Genomic DNA, 20726 nt, shown 5'->3' on the forward strand with positions numbered 1-20726 from the left:
TCAAGATAGTTGTGAACTGTTATCGAACACAGTCAGAATGTTGTCCACTACTGTTGTTTTAATCATTTGGGAGAAAATAAGCAGGAGATTTCCTGGAAGAAATCGGGGGACGATAACTTCCTCATTACACTGCGTTGGACTGAAGGCAGTTTTAAGAGGAAAAATATATATAACTTCTTTTTTGGCTAGAAGAGGGAGTCTCTGTCATCACTCGTGTGTGCGATCGAATTCCTGCAACTAAATTAAGAACGCCAGTGCACAAATAACATCACGGCAATGACGCAAAGATTAGCACGCAAAAACCCTTTCTTTGTGGTGACGAAGTAAAACCACCGTTTCCCTGTCACGTATTAAGCAACACAATATGAGCTTCCTAGGCGGGACAGCCTGCCAGTAAACTAACTTCCTGTGTGATGGGTCATTCCACTTGCGAATAGAAGGGTGGAGCAACGCGAACTTTCCCTGCAAACTCATAACTTCCTACAAATACCTAAAGTATTGCAAAAGTCAGGAGAAATATTTACTTGCATGCACTGAAAAACAGAGCACTTGCGTCTTGTTAACTCCCCCACCCCTGCTTCTCATATGGATTAACCCGGAAAAAAAACAGAACTTGGTTGCAGGATGTATTGCTCTACGCTTGGTTCTCAAATTGGTAAACGCTTCCTGGTTCCTGGGCGAAACGGGCTGATCCCGCAGCTCAGGTACGGTCACTAGTAGGAAAATGTAATATATAGGTCTTCTAAAGGCCGCAAGTTTTGAGAGGGCTGTCGCTTTAAATGCATTTGATTTATTTATCTTATATGTCTCTTGCCATGGTTTTATTATGTGTTATGTTGTAATGTATTGGAACTGAATATATATCTATAGCGCGCTACTCCTGAAGAAGCGTTTGTGAACGATTCTTTACTGCTTTTAACGAATCAGTGCAAATTCCACTGTAGTGTTACACTCGAAATCCTGGCTTATCTATATAGTACTCGGGTGCTTTCATCTTTCTTTCTGCGTTTTCGATATTATGTTTAACATAAAATAAAAGTTATTTTCCCCTGTATTACCAACCTTGGCTTAGAGTAGACTGAATGTTCGGGAGTGTCAATAAAAGCGCAGTTATGTCGTTTCTTTTGGCATGGTGCTGAAGCCGCCAGCCCGGTTCAGTATTTTAGCTACAGTGCTTTTTAGTGCTTTACAGAAAGTCCGTTTTTTAATAGTGACGGAATACAAGACAGATCGGTTATTAAATATAAGTCAAAGTAATGATGAAGGATTTTGAAAGTGTCTTTTACTGCTGTCAAACTTTACAATCAGCCGCAACTCTTTACCGGTGTACATACATAAAGTATTTACATAGCCAATATGGAGAAATGGACGACAGAATTATGTGGCAATTGAAGGCAAATTAAGTGGCATAAGGTGCCACATTTTGTGGCACCATTATTTCGTGATGTCATTTTAACAGAAGTCAACACTCATAAGGCAAAAAGTTCACCTTATTGTTACCTATTTTAACACATGAAACCAGCAACTAACGATGAGTTGGTATGTTTTTAGTCACGTTTGATCAATTTAAACAAGAATGAAGGTTATTTTTTTGTTGAAATCTGCACATTATGCTGCAGGGGGTGGTTGATATGGCAAATGCAAGAAATCCCTTAGTTGTGCAGTAAATTTCTAAGCCTGTAGAATAGATTAGGTCCAATATCGCCGAGTTTAGATAACACGGTCTTGTTTCTTGGGCACACTACTGGGAATCTGTCTGCAACAAGCCCGGTATGCCCCAACTAACTGAGGATGTCTTTAGCAGGGCAATATATAGTACAGCTGTAGGTAAATCACAAAAAGTTTGCCTAATCAAGATGCCCATGAAGATTCTAGAAAAGTTAATGGTCACTTTGGTACTATTATAGAGGACTACTCGTATCTGAAGATAGGCAGGCGTGGTACTGTTTTTGTAAACATCTGCAGGTCAAGCAATGTTCAGGCTGATAGCCTGGTTATGGCCTGGCACTAGTCCAATGGGCCATTGCGAGCCAATATAGAGGTATTTCCCCTGCCGTATTACAATATTAAAATATAAAAATAAAACTGTAGACACTTGACAGCTGACGGCTCAGATTCTAAAATGGTTCTTTTCTGCTGTGTGTGAGATGTAATTCACAAGCGTCTCATTGACGACCCGTGGGAAATGAGTCAGTCTTCCTCGTTTTGCTAATCAGTGTAAATGCTGTTGTTGAGGTGGTGACTCTGTCCACTTTTTGTAGAGTGAGAGGAAAGAAACACTTTTAACTTAAAAAAGCCCCCTTTCTCTGACGTTGAGCAAGAAAGTAGTTTTGGCATTTTATACATCTTCTGAATCAGATAATAATTAAACTCAAAGCATTGTCCGTTGCTAGTAAATGGACAGAGAAGGAGCTCTACATATAGTGTTTGAATTACTCCCTGTTTAACCGGAAAATTTGGTTCAGATGTCAGCTTCTTCATTTGACCAAATTGTGTGATTTATGCTAATCATTTGACTTTCCTACTCCCAATTTTAACTGAGAGTCGAATCTAGGACCAACCTTGAAGAAGTTTAGTTCAGGATGAATGCTACCTAAAAATGACACACATGGTCTAATAGACAATAGTATTGCTCCATATACAACAATAATATTGTCCGTATATGCATTGTACATACAACAATAATATTGGCCGTATATACATCGAAGGTAGCAAGAAACCTCTCTTTGTTCATTCATTGAAGTCTCGTCAGTATGTTGGAGGTAGGAAGCAATTGTATTTAAAAGGGTTTTTGTTCACATATATTGTACTGAAGAGAAACGGAAGTATTCAGGAAATAACCTTCTTTTAAAGAGTCTCTATCATGTTTTTTTAGATGATGTTGGCTGCAACATTTACGTTCTGAATCTATTAATGACTTGGCTTGTGCCCTTAGAGTCAAGCCAGACCTCTTCCCTTAACGGTTCTAGCTCAGCCCTTGCTAACAATTGTCTGGCCTGCCCACCTCTTTGTGTTTGCATTTCCCAGCTAATTTGCACTTGAGGTATTGACCTCAAAACCTAAAAGCTTGAGATTATTTTGGAGGGTTGATTGTTTTGAAAAAATATATGCATTTCAGAGTGGCTTGTGATAGTACAGACATGTTTCTTTAGTTTTGAGGTGAAAGGCATAAAAAACTTAAACACAAAGCTTTTAACCCCTTTGCTTCCAGGCCTTTTCCCCTTCCTGTGCCAGGCCTTTTTTTGCCTATTTGGAATAGTTCTCGCTTAGGCCCTCATAACTTTTTGTCCACATAAGCTACCCACGCCAAATTTGCGTCCTTTTTTTCCAACATCCTAGTGATTCTATAGGTTTCCAGACTTTGTGGGTTCCCCTGAAGGAGGCCAAGAAATTAGCCAAAATACAGTGAAAATTTAGTTTAAAAAAAAAAAATGGGAAAAAGGGGCTGTAGAAGAAGGCTTGTGTTATTTCCCCTGAAAATGGCATCAACAAAGGGTTTGCGGTGCTAAAATCACCAGCTTCTCAGCTTACAGGAACAGGCAGACTTAAATCAGATAACCCAATTTTTCAACACAATTTTGGCATTTTACTTGGACATACCCCATTTTTACGATTTATTTGTGCTTTCAGCCTCCTTCCAGTCAGTGACAGAAATGGGCGTGAAACCAATGCTGGATCCCAGAAACCTAAACATTTCTGAAAAGTAGACCAAATTCTGAATTCAGCAAGGGGTAATTTGTGTGGATCCTACAAGGGTTTCCTACAGAAAATAACAACTGAAATAAAAAAATATTGAAATTGAGGTGACAAAAACTGCGTTTTACTCTGTAACTTTATCCTGCAATGTCAGATTTTTGAAAGCAATATACCGTTACGTCTGCTGGACTCTTCTGGTTGCGGGGATATATAGGGCTTGTAGGTTCATCAAGAACCCTAGGTACCCAGAGCCAATAAATGAGCTGCACCCTGCAGTGGGTTTTCAATCTATACCGGGTATACAGCAATTCATTTGCTGAAATATAAAGAGTGAAAAATAAGTATCAAGAAAACCTTTGTATTTCCAAAATGGGCACAAGATAAGATGTTGAGGAGCAGTGGTTATTTGCACATTTCTGAATTCCGGGGTGCGCATACTAGCATGTGAATTACAGGGCATTTCTAAAATAGATGTCTTTTTTACAGACTCTCTTATATTTGGAAGGAAAAAATGTAGAGAAAGACAAGGGGCAATAACACTTGTTTTGCTATTCTTTGTTCCCCCAAGTCTCCCAATAAAAATTGTACCTCACTTGTGTGGATGGGCCTAGTGCCCGCGACAGGAAATGCCCCAAAACACAACGTGGACACATCACATTTTTCTACAGAAAACAGAGCTGTTTTTTGCAACGTGCCTACCTGTAGATTTTGGCCTCTAGCTCAGCTGGCACCTAGGGAAACCTACCAAGCCTGTGCATTTTTGAAAACTAGAGACCTTGGGGAATCCAAGAGGGGGGACTTGTGGGGCTTTCACCAGGTTCTGTTACCCAGAATCCTTTGCAAGCCTCAAAATTTGGCTCAAAAAAACACATTTTCCTCACATTTCGGTGACCGAAAGTTCTGGAATCTGAGAGGAGCCCCAAATTTCCTTCCACCCAGAGTTCCCCCAAGTCACCCGATAAAAATGATACCTCACTGGGTGGGCCAGGTGCCTGCAACAGAAAAAGGCCACAAACTTGTAGAGATTATGGGGATAGCACAGCGAGTTGATAAGCACATATTCTTCTTTTATACATCTTTAGGCTGACTCTGCTTTGGGGACCCACACAACTGAGGTGTAATTTTACTTGGGAGACTGAGGGGAACGCTGGGGAGGAGGAATTTTGTGCTGGAGCGGTGATCGTACAAAGAAAAGTCAGGAAAATATGCTTTTTTAAAGCAAATTTTGAGGTTTGCAGAGGAGTCTGGGTAAGACAGTGTTGGGGGATGCACGCAAGCCACACCTCCCTGGACTCCTTGGGGTGTCTAGTTTAAAAAAAATGTCTGGGTTTGGTATGTTTCCCTAGATGAAGGCTGCCCCAGGACTAAAAACATAGGTGCCCCCAAACACAGGTAGTTTTGTAATATATCATTTTGGTGTATCCACATACGTCTGTGATGTGCCAAACACTAAAATTGTGAAAAGAAACGCACTTAGGTTATGTGAAAAAAACCCTCACCCACCAACCAAGTTGGTGGAATGCTTCATCATCGGGGTCCCACCTGAGACACCTAGCGTGTCAGAAGTGTGCTGCGACGCCTAATTACAGCGGAGCAGCTTTTTTAATTTTTACCACAAATAGTGGTTGGATTTGGCATGAGGGTGAGTGATGGTTCAGTAGATCAAATTTTATTAACAAGAGATTTCATAAAAGTGAAATGCACTGTTAATAACTGAAAGGCCAAAAAACGGAACCCATGAATCACAGCTCGTGAGCTGTAAAGCCACGGCAAGGCAACAACCGCTTTACAGTCCATTCACACACCTTTCATACATGACATGCACAAGACCATTCACGCCGCCAGCCACGGGCCCAGCACATTACAACACTCGCATTGACAGACTGCGCCAGTCAAGGGCCCATCACTTTCATACACCCACATGCCTGATACAGCAATCACACCAGCTGATGAGTGTGTGGACTGGCGTTTGGCTGGCACCGCTAGCCAAGTGCCACCCCACGCACACCGCCAGCCAAGCGCCACCCCACGCACACCGCCATCACTTTTTTTGTTTTTGTTTATAAACAACAAAGAAACCACTAACTAATTATAAAATAAGTACAAAACTACAAACACAAAAGCTCTAACTAAATACATGACCGTAATGCCAACCGTGAAACTGAACATTTGAAAATATAAAATAGGCAGTTTACGCTCACGGTATTTCCCAAACGTTTTTCCTGGTGTGGTAACTTCTAAAACAGCCAGGCACACACAGCCCAGGCTTTGAAGGGCAGTCGGGGCAGTAGATCCGGCTGTCCCTCTGGATTGCTCTCTGGGCACATATTCTACATTTCTTTGTGGGCATGTCTTTTTTTTGGGAGTGGGAGGAATGTGATCTGGAAAGTGCCGATCTTTCAATCTAGCCACATCCTCCACCACTTCTACTCTAGGAACTCTTGCCTGTTCCACGACAATAAGGCTCTCTATCACTGACTCCTGAAGTTTAACAAATGTCATGCTTGACTCAGGTGAACAATCCTTGAACACAATAAAAGCATTAAAAGTTGCCAAATTAAATAAATGTAGGGCCAACTTTTTATACCACACATAGGACTTACGAAGAGCAGTGTAAGGTTCCAACCTCTGATCTACTCTATCAACACCACCCATGTGTCTATTGTAGTCCAAAATACACGCAGGTCTGCGCACTTCCGCAATCTGACCCCAAACAGTCATAGGGGAAATACTCCCATCATGGATGGTAGAAGGCATGTACACATCCGTCCTGTCTGAAAATTTCAAAGCTAGCAGCTCATTATTCCGCAAGGCAATGCACTGTCCCCCCAAGTTTTTTACCGACAAGCTCCCTTGGATAGCCTTTCCGGTTAGAACGGATTGTGCCACAAGCAACAGTGTCCACTCTAAACAGCTCCTTGAACAACTGCACTCCAGTATAGAAATTATCTACGTACAAATGGTGACCTTTGTTAAACAGTCATCTACCAAGCTCTCCCACAATTTTTTCGCTAACTCCAAAAGTGGCCGGACAACCAGGAGGGTCAATACTGGAATCCCTACCAGTGTAGACCTGGAAATTATACACGTATCCTGTACTGCTTTCTAACAGCATATACAATTTGATCCCATACCGTGCCCTCTTGCTAGGAATGTACTGCTTAAAAACTAAACGACCCTTGAAAAGGACCAAAGACTCGTACACACTTATCTCTTTGCCTGGAACATAGACCTCTGAAAACCGATCTACAAAATGATCAAGGACAGGCCTAATCTTAAAAAGACGGTCACAATCAGGGTGATCTTGTGGCAAGGCTAAAGCATTGTCTACAAAATGCAGCATACGAAGAAGAAGCAAATAGCGATTGCGTGTCATAGTTGCAGGAAATATAGCCGTTGCCATCAAGGGACTAGTAGACCAATAAGAAGCCAGTGACTGCTTCCTGATCAACCCCATCAAAAAAGTCAAACCTAAAAACGTTTTCATCTCTTCCAGATATGTGGGAACCCACTGAGTAGCTCTAGACTGTGGCCTTAGTCTGGCAACGTTGTCCCTCAAATATTGCTCTGCATACAAATTAGTCTGCTCCACAATCTCTTCCAAAAATACATCGTCCATAAACAAGTGAAAGAAATCGACAGGGAAAAAGTTTTCCGTATTGACTCTACACCCTGGGAGACCAGTAAATGCAGGTAACTGGCTGCTCCATGTTTGGGGCAATCCAGGTGTCAGGTCTTCTAATGGGAAACCCTTCAGCCCCAGGCTGCTGCACTCTTGGCACATCACTGTCCCCCTCTAACACAGGCCCTTCATCTGCACTGAGAGTAGCTCCCTCATCAGAACACTCTCGGACAGAAAACTCACTGCCAGAATCGCTCACTTCCTCCTCTGCCTCAGATGCAGAGTCCGTCTCATAATCATGGAATGACGACGACTCAAAGTGCATCCCAACAACCTGCTGAGTTGTCATTCTGCGGCTAGCCATGATCCTCACTAACAACAAATGGATTGCCAAGAACAACTAGCACTAAAATAAGTAATACACAAAGTGTAGCTTTATCACAAAGAGTTATGTACTAAAAAACTATACCACTCACTTGCCTGAAAAAGCTACTCACCAGCAACTACTCTGCACAGACAAAGCAATCACCAATGATATCCCACTAAAAAGAAAAAAGCAAATTAGACCTATGACAACACAAATATCAGTGTGCTCAAATCTAAGGACAATTTCACACACAATACTGCATTTAGTACACCACCTACAAACATGTCATTCATGCATGTCAACTATACTCCTTTGGAGTAAATTGCTTTCACTTACCTAAAACATGCAACTATGCAAACCGCAGGACAACTACTGCAAAACTGCATGGATCCACACCAAAGGAAGCAAAAGCTTTGAACTAGAACGAAAAGAAGAAATAAACTGTTATAATCACAAATACAAATATTTCGCCAGTTGACAAACACCCCACCACCAAGAACTTAGAAATTGTCCCTGGTGACTAAGTGGCGTCTGCCCCACTAGGAGGCAGATGGGCCTAAAAAAAAATAGGCTGATCTGCCCCAAGTGGGGAAGAAATGGCCAACAGCTCTGTACCCTGTTTGGGGGGGGGGGGGGGGGGCTTGCCAAAGGGGGTGAATGGGGGTGCCCCAGCACACAAAAAACAAAGGGAACCAACAGAAACAAAAATCTGACATATTGGTGCCTTCTGCCCCCCTTGGGGGCAGATGGGCCTAAAAAAAATAGGCTGATCTGCCTCCAAGGTGGGCAGAAATGGCCATCACTAAAGTGCCCCCTTTAGGGGGCGACCCTTGCCAAAGGTGCCGCCCCCCCCCCCCCCCACACACACACAAAGGATCCCTGGTGCCTAAGTGGATTCTGCCCCCCTTGGGGGCAGATGGGCGTAAAAACAATTGGCCGATCTGCCCCCAAGGGGGGCAGAAATGGCCAACAGCTCTGTGCCCCCTTTAGGGGGGCGACCCTTGCCAAAGGGGGCACCCCCAGCCCAAAACAAAAAAAGGGGGAAAAAAAAAATATCCCTGGCATAATGGTGGTTTCTGCTCTCCTTGGGGGCAGGAGGGCCTACAAAAATAGGCCCATCAGCCCCCAAGGGGGGCAGAGATGGCCCCCCCAAACACACAAAACACACACACACGTCCCACAATCCCTGGCGCCTAGTGGGTTTCAACCCCCCCCTTCCCGGGGGCCAGATCGGCCAAAAACATGGCCGATCTAGCCCCAGGGGGGAGCCGAAACATATAAAAAATTATTGACCCCGGGGCAGCGACCCTTGCCTAAGGGGTCACTGCCCAAAAACATAAAGAAAATAAATTCCCTGGTGTCTAGTGGTTTTCGGACCTACTGGGGGCAAATCGGCTGATCTGGCCCCAGGGGGGGGGGGGGGGGGGGGGGCAAAATAGGAAAAAAATAGCCCCCAATGGGAGCGACCCTTGCCTAAGGGGTCGCTCCCAAAAGTAAGCATAAAAACTAATCCTTGGGGCCTAGTGGGGATTCCTGCTCCACGATGGAGCAGGAATCCACTGAAAACAGGCACAGGGGCGAAGGAAAAACCCTTTCCTTTCCCCCGTGTCTGTCCCGTGCCCCCCCAAACCCCCAAAAAGGGAAGGACTCACCTGTTCTGAGTCCTCTTCCCTTGACACGCTGGAAGCAAATGGGTTCCAGTGCGTCCTCAGCAATACTTGATGACGTCGGCGTGCTGTGAGCGCACTGACGTCATCAGATTGCCGATGGGGGGGTCGGGTGGAAGGGGAAGGAATTCCCCTTCCATCCACGACCGGTGGGTGCAGGGTGCAGGACAAGGTGATCTCGTCCAAGGCACCAGAGAACCGGTGCCTTGGACGAGATCACCTCGTCTAAGGCGTAGAAGCAGTTAAAATAATATATATTTGTTTTTATATCAATCACTGCAACACTCTTGCTTTGCAGTAACTAATGATGCATTTATTGAGTGGTACTTGTCTAAAGCGTAAAAAGTTCTTTAAGCCAGTGTTTTTGCATATGATTCGCTTTCCCAGCAGTTGTTTGCAGTGCAGACGTAGTTTTTGTGCACACCTTAAGTAAATCAACATCAGCTCTGTGATAATTGTATTCACAAGAAAACAATAGGAATTGGAGAAAAAGGTTTTCTTCTTCCAGTGCAAATGAACAATATTTCACTGCTTGCAGTGTTGTTTATAATTCTTTGTAGTTGAGAGTGCAACATCCATCACGTTGTAGACCTTACATAAGTCTTTTTGTAGGCTGTAAAGCGTAAGGGGCCATCAACAGGAATATTACTACAATAAATCATGTGTATTTTACAAAAATCAATACCAACATGAATCAAATGTGGTGACCTATTAAACTCTGAAAGGAGTGCCACTCAACATATCTTCCCATCTAGGAAGATCCATTATGGCATCTGCAAACTTTGTTTGAGTCAAATAGTGATCCTGGAGGGGCACCAGAAAAGGCATAAGAAATAATATTACAGACAACAAGAAAAATGATAAAGATAGAAGAGTGAAGTAACCCTGTGCCATGTTAGTGGTAACATGCAGCAGGACAAATATATTATCTAAATGCGACAGAATCTCTGGTGTGATGAGCCTTGTGAGTGGTGGTCCTGAGAAAGTAAAGTAGTAATATTTATCACAGAATGCTCAGAAGTAGTAAGTATTAATTATTTTTATTTTTGATGACTAAGCAACGTTCCTTGAGGAGGATGAAATCTCAATGCAATTTTTTACTACCTGATGTAATTAAGAGGTGAGTTCAATTTAGTGTTTGAAAATAGGCCACGAAAGCCAATAGGTTATATCATATAATCATTAGAGATATTCAAGATAGAGATAGACCCCCTCTTGGAATGGTTAATAGTAATTCCCGTTTGTAAGAAAAGTGGAAGTAATTAGTAATTGCATTAAAAAAGGGAATACGTGAAATAATATTTATCCTATTTTTTTCATATCATGGACCGAAGAGTGATAGAAATATATAAGGAGTCAGGAATACTTGTAATAATAGAGCCCTTAGGCACTAATCTTAATCCACAAATAAGAGACTAGTTTGTAGAACCAACCTGAAAATATAATAATAATAAAATTAATCATTGCAAATAGGTTTGCTTGGGGTAACATGTTAGATATCTCATATAACGATATGTACATAGTATTAAGATGTCCTTTACAAAACCTTTTTTTATTGTAACTCTATTTTATTGAGTTTATAATATAAAACAACAAAAAGACAAAAACAGAGCAGCGCATATAAGTGCGAGATACCACAATATCTGTTGATCCCATGAACGGAGGGAGATGACATGTACAGACAGAAATATGGAGCAAATCCAATCATTGCAGTAATAGATACCCCAATCTCCCCTACCCAAGGACCTCCCATGTAACCAATTTGTTCATATACAACGGTCATCAGCTTTACAAAATCACCACAGTTGGTTGTCACCTTTTATGAACAGCATAACATTCCATTGGTCAACAATCATCATCAGTGCTCCAGTCAGCGCTGGACTCCTCTAACCTTGTGAAGCGTTCTAATAGTGTAGCCCAAGCAGTTGTGTCCGTCAGTGCCCCCTCCTGCCTACGTGTCATCCTCATGTATTGCTCCTCAGCAACACCCCATTCCAGTACATCACGGACCCAGTTAGGAATGGATGGGCTGTGTGTACTCATCCAGCCTATAGCCACCCTACACTTAGACAGCACCAGAGCGAGCTTTGCAAATCTTTATGGGACACGCCTTCCCTGTGGTCTCCGTAGTATACCTAATAGACAAGTCAAAGGCATTGCTTCGAGCCATGAACCGGTGACCTTGTCTATCGTTCAAACCACCACCCACCAAAATCACTGCACCTCGCCACAGGACCAAGCCAAGTGGAGAAAGGAGGCACCTATCTCCCCACATCAGGGTCTCTCTTGTCGGGTCAATCTTGTTAAGATATACACGATAAACAAAATTAAAATGCAACAGCTTAAATCTGTTGTTACAAGAAACTGTGCGCACCAGCGACAGTGCCATCTCCCAGTCCACATATTCTCTGGGATCCTCCAGATCTCGATCCTAGGCACTGCGCGCTACACACTCCACCCCTGCATATTCCCCCGTATTGCTTTATAGAGCAGGGTAATCAAGTGGGAATCCTCTCCCCAATTTATCAACCCATTCAACACATTTGATGTCAGGGGGCCACCGGGAATCCAGACCAGACTTCTCGAGCCACACTCTTTGTCTTGGCATAATGCAATAACTCACCAGCACTCAATCCAAACGTATTTCGCACCTCCTGAAAGGAGACAAAACTCCCTATTGAGGTATAAATCACTGTCACCAGGCAGCCTCCCACTCTCAAAGCATCCATTGACATTAGAGTGTCCATATTCCTAAAGGGGGCTAGACTCCAAATATTCAGTTCCCTATCATATGGGGCGTGTCAAAGCACTTTCTTAACAGCTTGCTCCCAGATCCCTGCAGTAGTTTTGACCAGATAGGGGACAGCAGTCTCCTACCAACCGCCCGTCATCAATACATGCACAAACGCCTCTCCTCCAAACACGTACGTGAACAGTCGCTTCTCCCAATTATCCGACTGAGTCATCCACTTTGCAGCATGTTGTAAATGTGCTACATAATAATAGAGTCTAACATTAGGGATTGCCAAGCTTACGTCTTCCATGTCCCTCGTCAGCGTGGATAACGCCACCCTGCTACGACAGCCAGCCCAGACCAATTAAATCAACAAACTGTCCAGACGATTAAAAAGCCGAGCTGCCAACGAAAACAAAGAATTCTGCACCTGATAAAAACACTGCGGCAGAACACCATCTTGGCCACAGCCGCCCTCGCCATCACTGAGAGAGGCAGCTTATTCCAAAACGAAACTGAGCGCTCCAGACCAGTCACCACCCGCTCAACATTGTGCGTCACATGCGCCGTTGTTGTATGAGTAACCCGTATGTCCTTTACAAAACTTTAACCTCAATGGTACATGTACAGATAATATCACAACATGTTCATAGTGTCAATTTAAATCAGTTTGCTTTTGAAAGTATATTACACTTGATGTCATAACAATTAATGAGGGGTGTGTAGGTCATGATCTTTTCTCAAACAAGCACATATTTCAATATTGCTAGAACGAAATGCATTTCTTTGTCCTGATTCAATCCTATGTCAATACTTCTTAGTTTAAGAATGCATTTAGCTTCAGTTTGTCTTAGTGTTAGAGCTCTGTCCCCCATCCGGGTTGATTTCTACTATTTGAAGACCATGAAAGTTTACACTTATGGTATTGTGATGAATGTGGTTCATTATGTATTGTTTTTCCAGAAGCGTATCTGTTGGTTTTGTGCGTGTTCTTGAATCTTTTCTTATAAGCAAGAAATGATACTACCTAGATAAATTGATACTGTTATTCAATAACTTAGATTAAGATTTCGTATTACCATTAATGAAGTCATGAATTATGTATATAGTCTTTGATTTCTAACTAAACTCTGTAATTTTATAAAATGAGAAGTGGCACGTGATGGAGTGGCTACATTTGTAAGATCAATTTCGCAGTAACATTTTAAGATGGGTTTTAAGAAGTTGTGGCACATCTACTCACACTGGGAATGCCTCCATTGTTATGTTGCCATAGCTTTATTTGGCAGTGAATTATGTCATGTGTTGTCTACTTGTATGATGTGCCAATATCCCTCTACAAATTGCTATATGGAGTTGCTCTGACAGTTATATGGTGTGATTAGAGCTATTATTTCACCTTCTTCAGCCCTATGCTTTTTTGGGATAGCCATATATGTCTGTTAGTCTTTAGTGCTCTCTGTTTAGCTACGATGGTTTTGTTGTAGCCCCATCTGTAAAACGTCTGACCATTGCTTCCAAGGGTATAAGGACGTTGTTTCATGTATGGAGGCATTGTTATTTAGAATACATTTCAATTAAATTCTGCACAAGTTCAAGTAGGTTGACATTTCTATGGTGCAAGAAGTGTTTGATTGCCTTGATGCTTAGATTGTTTGTATACATTGAACAAACATTCTAACTAGCCATCCTCATATCTGGTTTCCATTCTACATTCGCTAGTTTATGAAAAATATCCTTTGTGTCCCATATGAATGATAATAGGTTAGTAACCAAGGAATAGAAGAGATGAGCTACATTCTCATGGAATCTCTAAGTAAGAGAGGTAATTCCAGCTATGATGGAAAGAAACCATTTTATGTATCTTTGTTAGTATACACATTGTTGGAAATGTCGTAGTAAGGCATCTATATTCCAAGCTACAGATATTGTTCTCTTCAGTCACATAACTTTACAACAATATTTTTGCTAATGTCCAGTATGGGAGTTGAGTGTAGTTAAGTTGAGCATAGCAGTGCACATGCGCTGCTTTTCTGACCTGTTGTAACGTATTTGTTGGGTTTAACCACACCCATCACTGCCATTCATTCTCGGGCTTGCCTTGCAAAAATCCCTTGATGTCATTGGTAAATGCTTTACGTTGGTCCTGCCTGGGGGCTGTTTTGTTACCCCTTGGAGAGTGGCCCTGCTACATAGACAGTTGCACCGTTACCAATATGCTTTAGTGTGGGCAAACTACTTTTTTTTGTTTCTCCCGTTCGTGCTCCATGGTGCTTTAAATTATGATACAGCACAAACTCGATCAACAGTATTGGAGCGCTTTCCATGAGCACCAGTTACGTCACATTGTTTCCTTTTGTCTTTCCTTCGCAAGCCACAAGAGAAACAATCGTCCCTGACCATATTGTTTTTTTTTTTAATTTTAACATTTGCTTTACAGCTGCGATATGATCACATTTGAACAACCACAGTATTTAAATTTTTGTCTTTTTTGCTTTTCGATTATATTTTTTTTATTTGATTGGTTTCTGTATGACGCTGTGCTTTATCTTTAAATGTGGCGGCCACGCCTTTCTTTTGTTCTGCACGGGGCGGCTCATCCACCTCCATTTCACTCTATGCTGCACCTGTTTGGTTTAATTTCATGCAAAATGGCAGCCACTGTCTCAGCCTCTTGCGGCACCCGCTTCTCACCATCCTTGCTTGTTTGTTATGTTTACAGTGTATTTTTGAAACAAGTATCCGGCAGCTTGAAAGCGGTAATTGCACAGTGCTCACATACAAATATCAGATATTGTGGCACTTGGGCCCCTCTTCATTTAGGTATTAATTTAGCTTGTCTCCCCTAATCCTCCTCGTTTTAGATGAACGAACTGTGATTTACAATGGATCCGTGCTGAGATGTAATTTATTCACACGTATGAGCACAGCAGTGCTCTTGTTAGCTGACAAGCATTACATTGCTGTGACAAAGTATTTTCATAGTCTTCATGGAGTGTGCCATATTTATGTGACTGGAATACAATTATAAATGAGATCAGGGCGGGTCGCGTTGGTTTCTGTGATTGGAGTGCCAGCCTGGTGCTTAATTCTCTCGTTTTTTATTACATTAAACTGAACGCCTGCACCAGAATTGGAGGTGGTGTTCGCTGGTTATAACTTAACATTCGGTTGTGTGGTCTGATACAAGCTTGATTGAAACTATTGTTCCTTAGCACTGTTTTACTGAGCGCTTTAATTTATAAGCTGTGTAAATTGCTCTTTAACGTTTTTTCATTGTCCAGAGCTCTTTTCAAGTGTTTCCGTGCCAGTGATTGTGCATTTGAGAGACACTTCAAGAAACTTGTCAAAATATCTTTGTGGCATGGTGAACTGTCTCTATATTAGTGCCCGTTTCACTCCATCCATGCTCTAAGAATTATGCGCACATTTGTACGATCGATTCGAAACCGATGCAAGTAGTTTGTATTTTATTTAAAAACTTCATCAGTTTTTATGAAAACACGTTCTTAATGTAAGAACGTTAGCAGCCTTTACAACACTTATTTCAATGAATAGGAAATAATGTTTTTCTCTTTCCTTATACCTTGAACTTTTGCTCGACATTTAATGCATAATAAAAAAACTAGTAATTCCAAGTTTCATGTCAAATTAGGGGGAACGCTTAAAAAGAAACTTGAAAAAATCATATTACGAATACTTTCTTCACAGTTTTGATGAATTTGCAAAATAAATGAAACAAAAGTTAACACTAAGATAGTTAAACTAGATCTAGACGACCAGTGTTCTACAGGGGAAAAAAATCAATGCAGTGCTTTAGACCGCAGTTTTTACTGCTGTAAGTGCTATGATTAATTAAATAAGCTGTTACTGCCAGCCGTTTTTATGATACTTCTAGTTTAGTATTCTCATGGAATGACAAATATTCGGGTGGTATGGCCAGAAGCCGTTTTATAGTGGCGTGCCCTGGATGTGCACTATTGAGCATTATTCAAGGGAGAATGCAGAAGGGCGAGTTGTTTGGCGTCACAGTGTGGGATAAAGGCTGTAAAATGTGTTTGGAGTATCGGTTGTCTCCATGTTTTACTTAAAATAGACTTGCGGGCTAAAGGAAAGAGAGACACAGGCTGAGAATTATTAAAATGTGTGCATTGCTGTGAAAATCTGCAGTCCTTAATTGTGCATAGCATCTAATTTTGCAGCATTCTAATTATAAAATGTACCACTCCAATGATGTAATCTACTGCACTTGCGCAGTATAATTCATTTTTAGAGTTTAGCATAGCAGGACGCAAGCGCTGCTTTTTGACCTGTTGTAATCTATTCTGTGGATTTTAAACACGCCCATCACTTTCATTTGTTCCTAAGCCTGCCTTTCAGCAATCCCTTGATGCCATTCGTAAATGCTATGTTTGTCTTGCCTTGATACTCTTGTTACGCCTTGCAAATTTACCTTATGGCAAGGATTATTGCATGATTACCCATATACTTGAAAGAGGGTGAAATACTTTATTTTTATTTTTTTTGGCCTTTCCCTTTTGCGCTCCATGGCAGGCATGGCGCTTTAAGCTCATTGGGTGCAGACTCGGATTGGAGCACTAGTCACATTGTTCAGACTATTACCTAATCGGAGTCATTTCAAGTTTGCTTTTGTCTCTTCCCTTAATGCTCCATGGCTTTCAAAATAACCTTTGTTACTGGTAAATGCTTTACCTAAATAAAAACACAGAAATCTTCCAAGCTGCTTTCCCGGCACAGTGGGAGAGCCGATAACTACAGTATTTACTACACTGGGTGAAACTCGCCCCATAATGCTTTGCAGGGCATTCTTTTTCAAAACATTTTTCTGTGGTGGTCCTAGGACATTGGGACCAAAAGATTCACCACAGCGTGCTCATTCTGTCTAGAACATCTCTGGGTCACCACACTAGGTTAGTGGGGAAACCAAAATAATAACCCATCCCACCATTCAGGGTATTTTTAAGCTCTCTTGTGGCTGGAACATTTGTTTTGAACGTGGGAGTAGGTTGTGTTTTAAGGGCCTTGTTTGAAAAATATTCCAGTAGGCCTACTAACCCTTTAGTTATATGCAGGACCTCTGGAATTATGTGGCAGAAAGGACCAAAATATGAGACAGGGTTGGCATTTACAACGCCAGTAGTTCCAACTCAAGTAAATGTGAGACTGATTGCATTGTAATTTCTTGTTTTGTGATGCTAAACTTTCCCCTAGAGTGCAAAAATGAGCTAGCAGTGGTTTGTGTGAGCGTTTTGCGATTCACTTGTCAGCTTTTAGGCTGAATAAATGTTTTTGTGAGAAACTTTATTGACATTATAACACGTGCGCTGTTCCAAAACTACAGTAATTCCAGTCCTGGGTGTATATTGGAATACCCTATAAAATTCAGCACTTATTTGAGTGCATTCAAAGAGCACCTTTAGTCTTTGCATGTCAGACTTTTCTAAGCTCAGGGACCTGAGCTTTCAATTTTCTTTTTTAATTATTAGTTTTTTGTTTTTTTTTAATAATGAGAAACACTTTCGATTTTGGAAGGATGTCACGTAATAAACATTTCATTTTGATAACAACCATGCCTCACAAAGCATGCTCATTTTCAAATGTTTACAATTGTAAATGTACGGCTTATCATTTTTATGCCCATATACAAAAAATGATTTTTTCATTTGCATTTAGCCAACTTTTTCTTTCAAACCTATCCTTTTCTCATTCAAGCATTAAAATGTCTTACCGATTCTTTGAGTATTTTTTTTTTTTGTACCCCTACAGAATATTATCAACAGCTTCACCATACTTTTTTGTTTTTTATACGAGGATCCCTACATTTCCATTATTAGAGCTACTTAATGATTTCCAAAGTTGTCTCACTAGCCTACAAATACAGAATACAACATTGTTGCCCTTGTACACATTAAAAAAGAATACAACTTCTTATCAAAGCTATGTCTAATGTGGGATTCCACATAATCTGCCACTTCAGGAGGTGGTAACCTGGGGTGTACAATGTCTTCCGGCTCAAACGTCAGGACCCTAGGGGTAGGAGCTTCCTGATGATGAGCCTTCTTTTTGCGCTTGCAAGGGGGATCATCTCTCTGCTCGGAGGAGTGTTCAGAAGAAGAAGCTGGGTCACTTGCAGCTTTCTTTTGTGATCCTGAATTATAATCATGCTCCCTTGCCATATTCCTAATAAAGCTTTCAAAGTCAGCCGAATGCGGATTAGAACTCTGCTCAGAGGCTTGGGTATTTGCCGATATGGAAAGTGTTCCATAATGGGTTGAATGCCCGACGGGGCTACCCAGCCTTGTTGCTCCGCAAAACCCAGAAGGTGGTGCTTAATGGACTTAATAGCTTGAGCTAAAGCTTGATTAACGGTATGACGCACTCCTGTGTCAAGAGCATATACCAAGTCCTGTTCAAAAGAACCAGCTGGTTCATCCAGATAATATCCATCATCGGCTTGGTCTTCATAGCCAGCCATACTGTGATACAGCAGAAGAGCCCCAGAGGAGCAGTAGTAATAATAAAACAGGGCGCACAAAATTCCTTGTTTAGGACGTGGAGGGAGCTGCCCTGTGATAAAAAACACCTTTAGTGAAGGCCCAGCCTGAGTAAATAATGTATTGCAACCCCAGAGTCCAGGCACTGGGGTGTAGATGGGGAGCTAAGCCGGTCTAAATTTCTTTAGAAGCACCTTGTGCTTAAATCAATAAACGCTCCAGGTCACGAGTGTGTAGAAATAAAACTCTTTGAGTTTCAGTAGAAATGAATGCTCCTGGGAACAAGTGTGTAATTATAATTATTATTGCCAACAGCAGTTTGTCTTTTCATGAAAAAACGCTCGGGACACGAGTGCTTGAATGATTAGGCCCCCGGGGCAGAGAAAATAGAGCTTTGGCTCTGCTTTGGAAGACGCTCGGAACACGAGCGCTTGAATAACTAGGCCCCCCCGGGGCAGGGTAAACAGTAATCCGGCTCCGGACAGGAGCTGTTAACTAATTATGCCCCCGGGGCTGAGTAAATAAATCCCCGGAACCGGCACAGAGACGCTCGCTAATAATAGCCTGCTGCGCGGACTCTGGTCGGCTGAAGCTGGCGCTCCGAACGCGCTATTTTCTTAAAACACTGGCAATAAAAAGAGGACTGCGCAGAGACGCGCAAGCCCTCGCTCCCCTGCTCCCACTCCACAAATCGAAAGCGAGCCGAGCGGCCGCTTTTAAGGAGGGAAAACACCACTCCCAAACCAAATAAAAACACAATATCATGTAGAATAAATCAAGGATTCACTTAACTGGCTGCGAAGCAGCAAAGAAAGAGGAGTGGTTGGGTGTGAAGCAACACTTTATAGGCCTCCTCCTCTATGGCTATCACGTGACATATCAGTATTTGGGATATGTAGTTTTTTGTTTTCCATGGTTTTCATTGGCTGCTGTTAAATAAAGAGCATGGAAAGAGAAGCATAATCTGAGCCTCCGGTCCTGACATAGAATTGTAACATTTGCTACACCTACACACAGTCCTCATGAAATGATCCAATCGGGTTATTGTGAAATGATACAATAAATTGTTAATTTGCTTCTCAGGTGCAGCTTTTCATTGCACCCTTCAAACTTGCTTTAACTGTAACAATAGGATACAGGGTCCAGCCTGTACTCTGCAGGTGTCTCCATGAGTATGCTACCAATTGTAACATTCCATGACTATCACAGTGAAAAGAAAACATTTTGCAAGTGAAAGAAAGCAAAAGAAGATTGCATTCGATAATAACGACTCCAGCTTCTTCTAAAATAAAATGCACCCATGTTTTAAAGCAACATGGTATTCAGTTTAAACGCAGGCCTATAATAGGTATGGTCAATCTAAATGTGAATAAAACATAGTGAATAACATTTGCATGTTTATGTGCTAATGCTAATTCAATGCAAAACATTAAATAATAAAAATAAACCTTCAAATCTAACAGATGTGGTACCAGCCATAGTAGTGGCATGTTGCTTTATAGTGCACCAGGGCTGCCCTCTATCCCCTGTGCTCTTCATCTTGTTTATGTAAATGTTACTGGGCTTAACTAGTGGTGAAATGTTTTGCTGTCAATATCCAGCAGTTACCCTGACTGAACGCTGATTTTCAAATTGAGTCCTTGTCCTTCGCAAAGTTGGTAAATGACATCCAGGTATGGATGTTTGACATTTTTTATCTCTCAGTGTTAGCACTAGCAAATGTTTTTTTTGCGGCTTGCAAGCCATTCAGAACTTATAAAATAAGAGGGAGGAAAGGGTGAAGTAGGCGTGTCAAAAAGAGTGACATTCTTAGTGATATTTTTTTCACACTTTGTCACTGGAGGGGCTTATAAGCTGCTGTAGAGGAACATACTGGTACTATATTTGACTTATGGCTAAGTTGAGTTCATTTTTGTCTGAAGAGGAGAAGCACAGTGAGGGCTCAGTGGGATCCAGTGGGACCTTTCAGCATTATCTTGTAGAGAGATCCAAAAATATGCTTGCTACATTACAACATATCCCAAATTTATACAACCATCGATGAAGCAGGTTTCATTTGAATCGCTGGCAGCAGTTTACCTCTACTCCTTGAGATTTCATTGTGTCATGACCCCTGACAAATTCA

At 41.7% G+C, this 20726-nt stretch overlaps 1 protein-coding gene across 1 annotated transcript in view; it reads left to right on the forward strand.

The window, feature by feature from the left end:
• The first annotated feature begins 425 nt into the window (after positions 1-425).
• Positions 426-20726, forward strand: part of MYD88 (MYD88 innate immune signal transduction adaptor) — a 54505-nt gene continuing 34204 nt past the window's right edge. Inside the window, exon 1 of the mRNA XM_069211066.1 lies at positions 426-704. The gene's annotated coding sequence lies outside the window, so the exon portion shown is untranslated. The remainder of the gene's footprint in view (positions 705-20726) is intronic.

The sequence above is a fragment of the Pleurodeles waltl genome, chromosome 10, assembly GCF_031143425.1.
Source record: "Pleurodeles waltl isolate 20211129_DDA chromosome 10, aPleWal1.hap1.20221129, whole genome shotgun sequence".
Classification (NCBI taxonomy): domain Eukaryota; kingdom Metazoa; phylum Chordata; class Amphibia; order Caudata; family Salamandridae; genus Pleurodeles; species Pleurodeles waltl.